Source organism: Elephantulus edwardii, unplaced genomic scaffold (assembly GCF_000299155.1).
Source record: "Elephantulus edwardii isolate Elephantulus edwardi_28Jun2011 unplaced genomic scaffold, EleEdw1.0 scaffold00012, whole genome shotgun sequence".
Lineage (NCBI taxonomy): Eukaryota > Metazoa > Chordata > Mammalia > Macroscelidea > Macroscelididae > Elephantulus > Elephantulus edwardii.
The window spans coordinates 2,516,727-2,523,582 of NW_006399762.1; positions in this window are offsets into that span (position 1 = coordinate 2,516,727).

The window sequence follows — 6,856 nt, forward strand, 5'->3', positions numbered from 1 at the left end:
CTACCAAGCCAAAGGTGGGTGACTTTTAATCCGCAGCCCTCAGGCCTGTCTTTCATTGTTTTTGTTCAGACATTCCTCTAGGTCGTATAGCCCTGGTGTACAAGTTGCCGTCCTGCGGTCACTTGTTGTTGTTGTGAGGCTGAACATTGTGACACGGATGTGTCAAATGTGTTAATGGTCGGTTACCCAATGCGGACAGACAGTGGGGTGGAGCTGCCCGATTAAAACAAGCTTGGAAGGAGGAGTGGCATCCACTTCCATAATAGTTTGCCTCTGGAAACCCTATGAACCTGGAGAGAGGATGAAAGGCATCCAAGCGTCGAGGACTCTCCTTCATAGAGTTGCTATGAGTCACATGCGACTCGACGGCACTTAACAATAACAACATGCGAAGGTTTTCAATTGTGAGACCATAACTAAGTATAGAAAACATTTTAAAAGGGAAAATACTAGACCATTTAATTTAATTTTGTTCATGTGGAATCTATACAAAGAGTCAGTTGTTTGAGCACAACAAAGGAATACTACATGGTTTAAAATCAGCAAATCTGTGTGTCAGGATTATATCCTTTCATCATACTTACTGAATCTATATGTTGAGCAAATAATCTGAGAATATGTATTACATAAATAATGTGAAATCAAGATCGGAGGAAGACCCATTAATAACCGGTGACATGCAAATGACACAGCCTCACTGAAAAGGAAAACTTAAAGGACTTACTATTTAGCTTCAGCATGATCCTTCAACATCAAGGGGGGAAATCTTTGGAACTGGACTAATTAGACTTCATGATAAATTGAGAAAAGATTGACGTTTTCAAGATAATTCTTTTACTTAGATTCACAGCACCCATTGGAGGAGTACTCATTTGGTGTGTAGCAATGTGCAGATCTGCTGCCAAGGACGTCTTTAATGACTCAAGAGTACTGATGTCACTTTGAAGACAACAATGTGCTTGAGTTAAAGCCACAGTTATCTTCGTTCTTGTCACAGTGAAAGTTATACAATAAGAAAGAGAAAAGAACTGGTATCTTTGAATTGTAGTGTTGATGTAGAATAGTGATACCATGAGCTGTCAAAAGAACAAAGAAAGAAATGTAGCCAGACAACTCCTCGGAAGTGAAGATGGTGTGACTGTATCTCACATATTTGGGACATGTTGCCAGAATAGGCTAATCCCTAACCAAAGACATGCACATTTGGTAAGACAGACAACTTGTGAAAAAGAAGATGCTTGATGAGATGGATTGACACAGGGACTGCATTAATGCGTTTAAGCACAGCAAGGATTTTGAGGATGGCACAAGATCGGGCAAAGCTCTCTCCTGTTTTACTCTGTTTGACACAGCATTGTTACGAGTTAGAACCATCTCAGTGGCACCTAAAAACAACCTCCAAGACAAAGGCTGCAAATTTTGCATGGCATATCAGTTAATAATACGCAAGGATGCTTTGGGCAGGATATTAAATGATCCAGGGAGCATTAACAGAAAATGGAAAGAGTATACAAAGTCATTGTACCAAAAGGAATAGGTGGACACAGAAGAATTTCATGAAACAACATATGAGCAAGAGCCTATGGTGATAAAGAAGTTCAAGCTGCTCTGAAAGAATTGGCAAAAAATAAAAGGCCCAGGAATTGACGGCATATCAATTGACATACATCAACAAACAGACACTGCCCTGGATGTGCTCACCAAGTTGTGCCATGAAATGTGGAGGACAACCACTTGGCCAACTGACTGGAAGAGTTCGATATCTGTTCCCATTCCAAAGAAAGAGGATCCATAAATGTGGAAATTATTGAACAATATCATTTTTATCACATGCAAGCAAGATTCTGCTGAAGACTATCCAAAAACGACTGGAACAGCACATCAACCGAGAATGGCCAGAAGTGCAGGCTGGATTTAGAAAGGGTCATAGTACTAGGAATATTAAAGCTAATGTTAGATGCATCTTGGCTGAAAACAGTACCAAACAAATGTCTGTGTTTCACTGACTATGCAAAGGCATTTGACTATGTGGATCACAACAAACTGTGATTGACTCTGAGAAGAATGGGAATCCCAGAACACTTGATCATGTTTATGTGAAACCTATACTTGGACCAGAAGGCAGTCATCAGAACAGAGCAAGGAAAAACTGCATGGTTCAAAATTGGGAAGGGTGTACACCAGGAATGAGTCTTATCTCCATACCTTTCCAGTCTATATGCAGAACAGATTATCGGGGAGGCTGGGCTCTATGAGGAGGAATGTGGCATCAACAACCTGCATTATGTAGGTGACACAATCCTGCTTGCTGAAACTGAGGAGAACCTTGCTGTAGAAGGTCAAGGACTGTAGTCTTCAATATGGATTGAAGCTCAGCATCAAGAAAACAAAGATTCTCACCATTGGGTCAATTGGCAGCATAGATGATGAAGAGATTGAGACTTTTAACAGCTTTAGTTTGCTTGGCTCCACAAACAATACTTGTGGTACCAGCAGTCAGAAAATCAAAAGATGAATTTCACTGGGAAAGTCTGCTGTCAGAAACCTCACCAAGGTACTGAAGAGCAATGATGTCGTTCTGGAGACTAAGGTGTGCCTGATCCAGGCCATGGTCTTTGCAATTACTTGCTATACATCAGAAAGTTGGAGAATGATTAGGGATGATAAAAGGAGAATTTATGCCTTTGAGCTGTGGTACTGGAGAAGAGTATTGAATATACCATGGACTGCTAGGAGAACAAACAGGTTTATCCTAGAAAGGGTGAGATCAGAATGCTCCTTGGAGACAAGGATTCTGAAGCTCTATCTGACATTGGACATGTTGCAAGGTGGGACTAGTCCTTGGAGAGGGACATCATGTTTGGGAGAGTGGAGGTACAGCACAAGAAAGGAAGACCTTTGATGAGAAGGATTGATTCAGTGACTGGGGTAATGGGGGCAGGTGTGTCAGAGACAGTGAAATTGGCACAGAATAGAGCAGGGATTAGGGTTGTTGTACATAGGGTCGCTATGAGTCGCAGGTGTCTCGATGGCACACAACAACAACAATAATAACAAATCAATTGATAGTCCCTCAACCCATGCATTTTTTTTTTTGTGCCTTCAGTGTATTTTGAATTTCTTCCTTCATTATCACTGGCTCTTCTTAACATAATACTTTCAGAAATTTTTAAGTGATAATTCTTTTTACTACAGTGAGATTCTGTATATTCCTTCCAGATAATTCAGATATTCCTTGGATTATCTGAATGGACCCAAAATATAATCACAAATATGAAGGAAGAATGGACACATAAAAGAGAAGGCCATATGGCCACTGAGACCCAGCTTAGAATTATGTGATCACAAACCAAGGAATACCAGTCATGTCCTGAAACTGGATGAAGTAAGGAAATATTGTTCCCTAGAGTCTTCAGAAGAAACAGAGTTATGTCAACACCTTGACCCTGTCAATTGAGTGAAACTGGCCCGCACAACTGTCAGTGAACAAATGTGTGTTGTTCTAAGCTGTTGGTTTTGTGGTAATTTGTTGCAGCACCCACAGGAAATTAGTACAAGAAAAATTCAAAATAATTTCACCAAAAAATACTACTATTAACTCACTAAAAACCTGAAATTTACCATCAAAACTAATCTCATGTGAGTCAGAGTAGAACTTTATTCTGTAGTTTTCAGTGGATGATAATTTCAGATATAGATTACCAGCTCTTTCTTCCAATGCACCTCTAGGTGAATTTGAACTTTCAACTTTTTGGTTAGCTACTGTGTGCTTTGACCATTAGGACCACCCAGAGACTAAAATAACTGAAGATTTCAAGTGTTAGTTAAGATACAAATCAATGTGAACTCTCAAATATTGCAGCTGGGAATTTAAATTGCTTCTAATTTAAATTGAAATTGAAAACAATTGGTGTTATTCAATAGGGATGAATATAATCATATGCTGTGATTACTAAATTTGTTCTTAGATACATACTCAAAAGGGGATACACATGTGGAAAATGTCTGTAGAAGGAGTTTTCATAATAGCTCAAAACACTTTAAATACTCTAAATATCTATCAACAGTTCTTGTTCGTTGTTGTTATGTATGTCTGTAGTGATTATGGAAACATTTAAAGCCAAGTATGTAGTTTACTCTGAGATATGTGAATTCTTTCTTTTTTCCCCCTAGATCAGTTTTGCTAAAGCCTTTCCAGTGTTTTTGTTATTATTAGTTGCTTCCAATTCATGACAACCTTTTATACAACAGACCCCGACACTGCCCAGGCCTATGCCATCCTCGCTGTCTCAGCATGCTTGAATCATTGTTTATTAGACTTTTAAACAATAAACTTCAGCTTTGTTTATCCTTACCATGGGATTTTTGTTTCCATTTCCATGGCTTTAGTTTTATATTTGTTATGTTTTTTCTTTCATTTTCTATTTTCCCCCACCTTATTTTCTTCTAAGGTTAACTTAATCTTAGTATGCTCTGACTTTCCTCTTTACTAACACAGTAAAAGTAAGCATTTTCCTTAAAATATCTCCTCCAACTACACATTTCGATATACATCAGAATTACTATTGTGTAATCATAAATATTCTCTAATTGTTATTTTGGTTGTTTGTATTTGGCCAGTGAGATTTTTGTGCATCTTTTTACTTTCCTTTCCAAGCACAGGAGAATTTTTAAATGCTGCTTTTTTGATAATGACCTTTCACAAGTTACACTGTTGTCAGAGAATGTAATTTGTACGATAGCAATTATGTGAAATTCTTGAAACTGTGGTCTTATGTTTTTAAACTATCTCTACAAATTATTTGGCATTTCTCTTACCAGAGGTAGAATCTAAGTCCCTTCTTCTTGAATACAGACTTTTAACAATTTGGATGTGGTCTATGTAACACTGTATGACTTTTGAGGATAAGTCGTTGTTGTCAGGAGCCAGATCCTCCGTGACTCATAGCAACCACAGGAACAACGGATCTGAGCCTTGCCGTACACTGCGCCTCCTCATGGTCTCTGTCAGGCTCAAGTTCATTGTGGAAGTCACTGTGGCAATTCATCTTGTTGAGAGTTTTCCTCTCTTTATATGACTCTTTACCTTTCTCAATGTGATAGCTCTCCATAAGAACTGATTCCTCCTAAAAATAAGTCCAAAGGAAATGAGATGAAGTTTCACTGTTCTTGCCTCTATGGAGCACTCTGATGGTAGTTCCTTCAAGACAGATTTGTTTGTTCTTTTGAAAGTCCGTGGTATATTCAATAACTCTTCACCATCACACAATTAAAAAATATATTTTTTTTCTTATATAATCATTGTTTATTGTGTAAATTTCAGATATGTAGGAAGCAACTGAAAATATCATGGCTTGGAAGATAGATAATATCTGGAACTCAACCACCATATTATCAGCCAGCCACTTGAAAAGAGCTCATAGATGTTCTAGGCTAGTTTCATGAAGGTTGCCATCAGAAGTCAATATCAACTTCCAGAGAGATAAGTTGGCAAGCCTAAAGATGATTGTGCAACTACTTATTATGTTATTGCATGTATCTTCTTTTTGTGGTTAAGTGTCATCAAGTAAACTCTGTCTCACAGCGACCCTGTTTATGACATCTCAAAACCCTGCCAAATCCTGTGCCATCTTCAAAATCTCCACCCTATCTGAATCCACTGAGCTCACTGAGGATCTTCCTCTTCTTCACTGATTTTCCAAGCGTGGTATCCTTTTCAAGGACTGGTCCCTGGTATATATATTTCACTTTTTAAAAATACGTTTAGATCCCTATAGTTTTAAACATGGCTTACATTGCAGCATCAAAGATAAAATATCTTTACTACTGGATCAAAGGAGAGCATCATGCTAGATGGAGAAAAGATTGATGTGGTGAGTTATTTCATTTTACTCAGATCCACAATCAATACACATGGTAAAAGTAATCAAGAAATCAAAAGACCTCTTGTAAAATTAATGAATGGGAACTTCTAAAGATTAAATCCCTGTGCACATCAAAAATTTTTTCCAACAGAGTGAAAAGAAAACCTATTGATTGGGAAGAAGCATTTTGCAATACCATCTCAGATAAGGGTCTTGTTACAAACGTTTACAGAATCCTACAGGGTCTCCATAAGAAAAACTCTAATAATTCATTTAAAAATGGGTGAAAGAAATGGAAAGACTTTTCCCAGAGGAAGACATTCAGATGGCCAAAAGACACATGTAGAAATACTCGAAACCATTGGCAATAAGAGATGCAAATAAAAACCACAATGAGATGCCATCTCATCCCAGTAGCAGTGGTAAAGTTTAACAAGACAGAAAGCAATAAATATTGAAGAGGATATGGAGAGATAGGAACTCTTACCCACTGTTGGTGGGATTGTAAAATGGTACAACTACTCTGGAAGACTCTGCTTCCTTCAAAAGCTGAACATAGAAATTCCATATTACACAGCTACTCCACCCTTAGGAATATAACTCAAGGAAATTAGAACTGAGACACAAGCAAAGATTTGTACACCAATGTTCATAGCAGCATTATTCACTATTGCAAGAACATGGAAACAGCCCAAATGTTTACTAGAATAGATTGAGAAACTGTGATACATTCACATGACGGAATACTATACAGCACTCAGAAGCAAAGGTTTTGAAAATGACTACATAACTTGGGAGAGACTGAAGATCATTATTCTGAATGAACTAACTCAGTCTCATACGGACAGATACTGCATAGGACGATTATTGTAAAAACAGAAGGATGAATAATAACATATATATAAGGTTATCCAAGGGGGGAAATGGTGGGGACAGAGGGATGAGGCTAGGCAGGGGGGAAATCATAGGGTTGCAAGGTTTGGTGGGTGGAG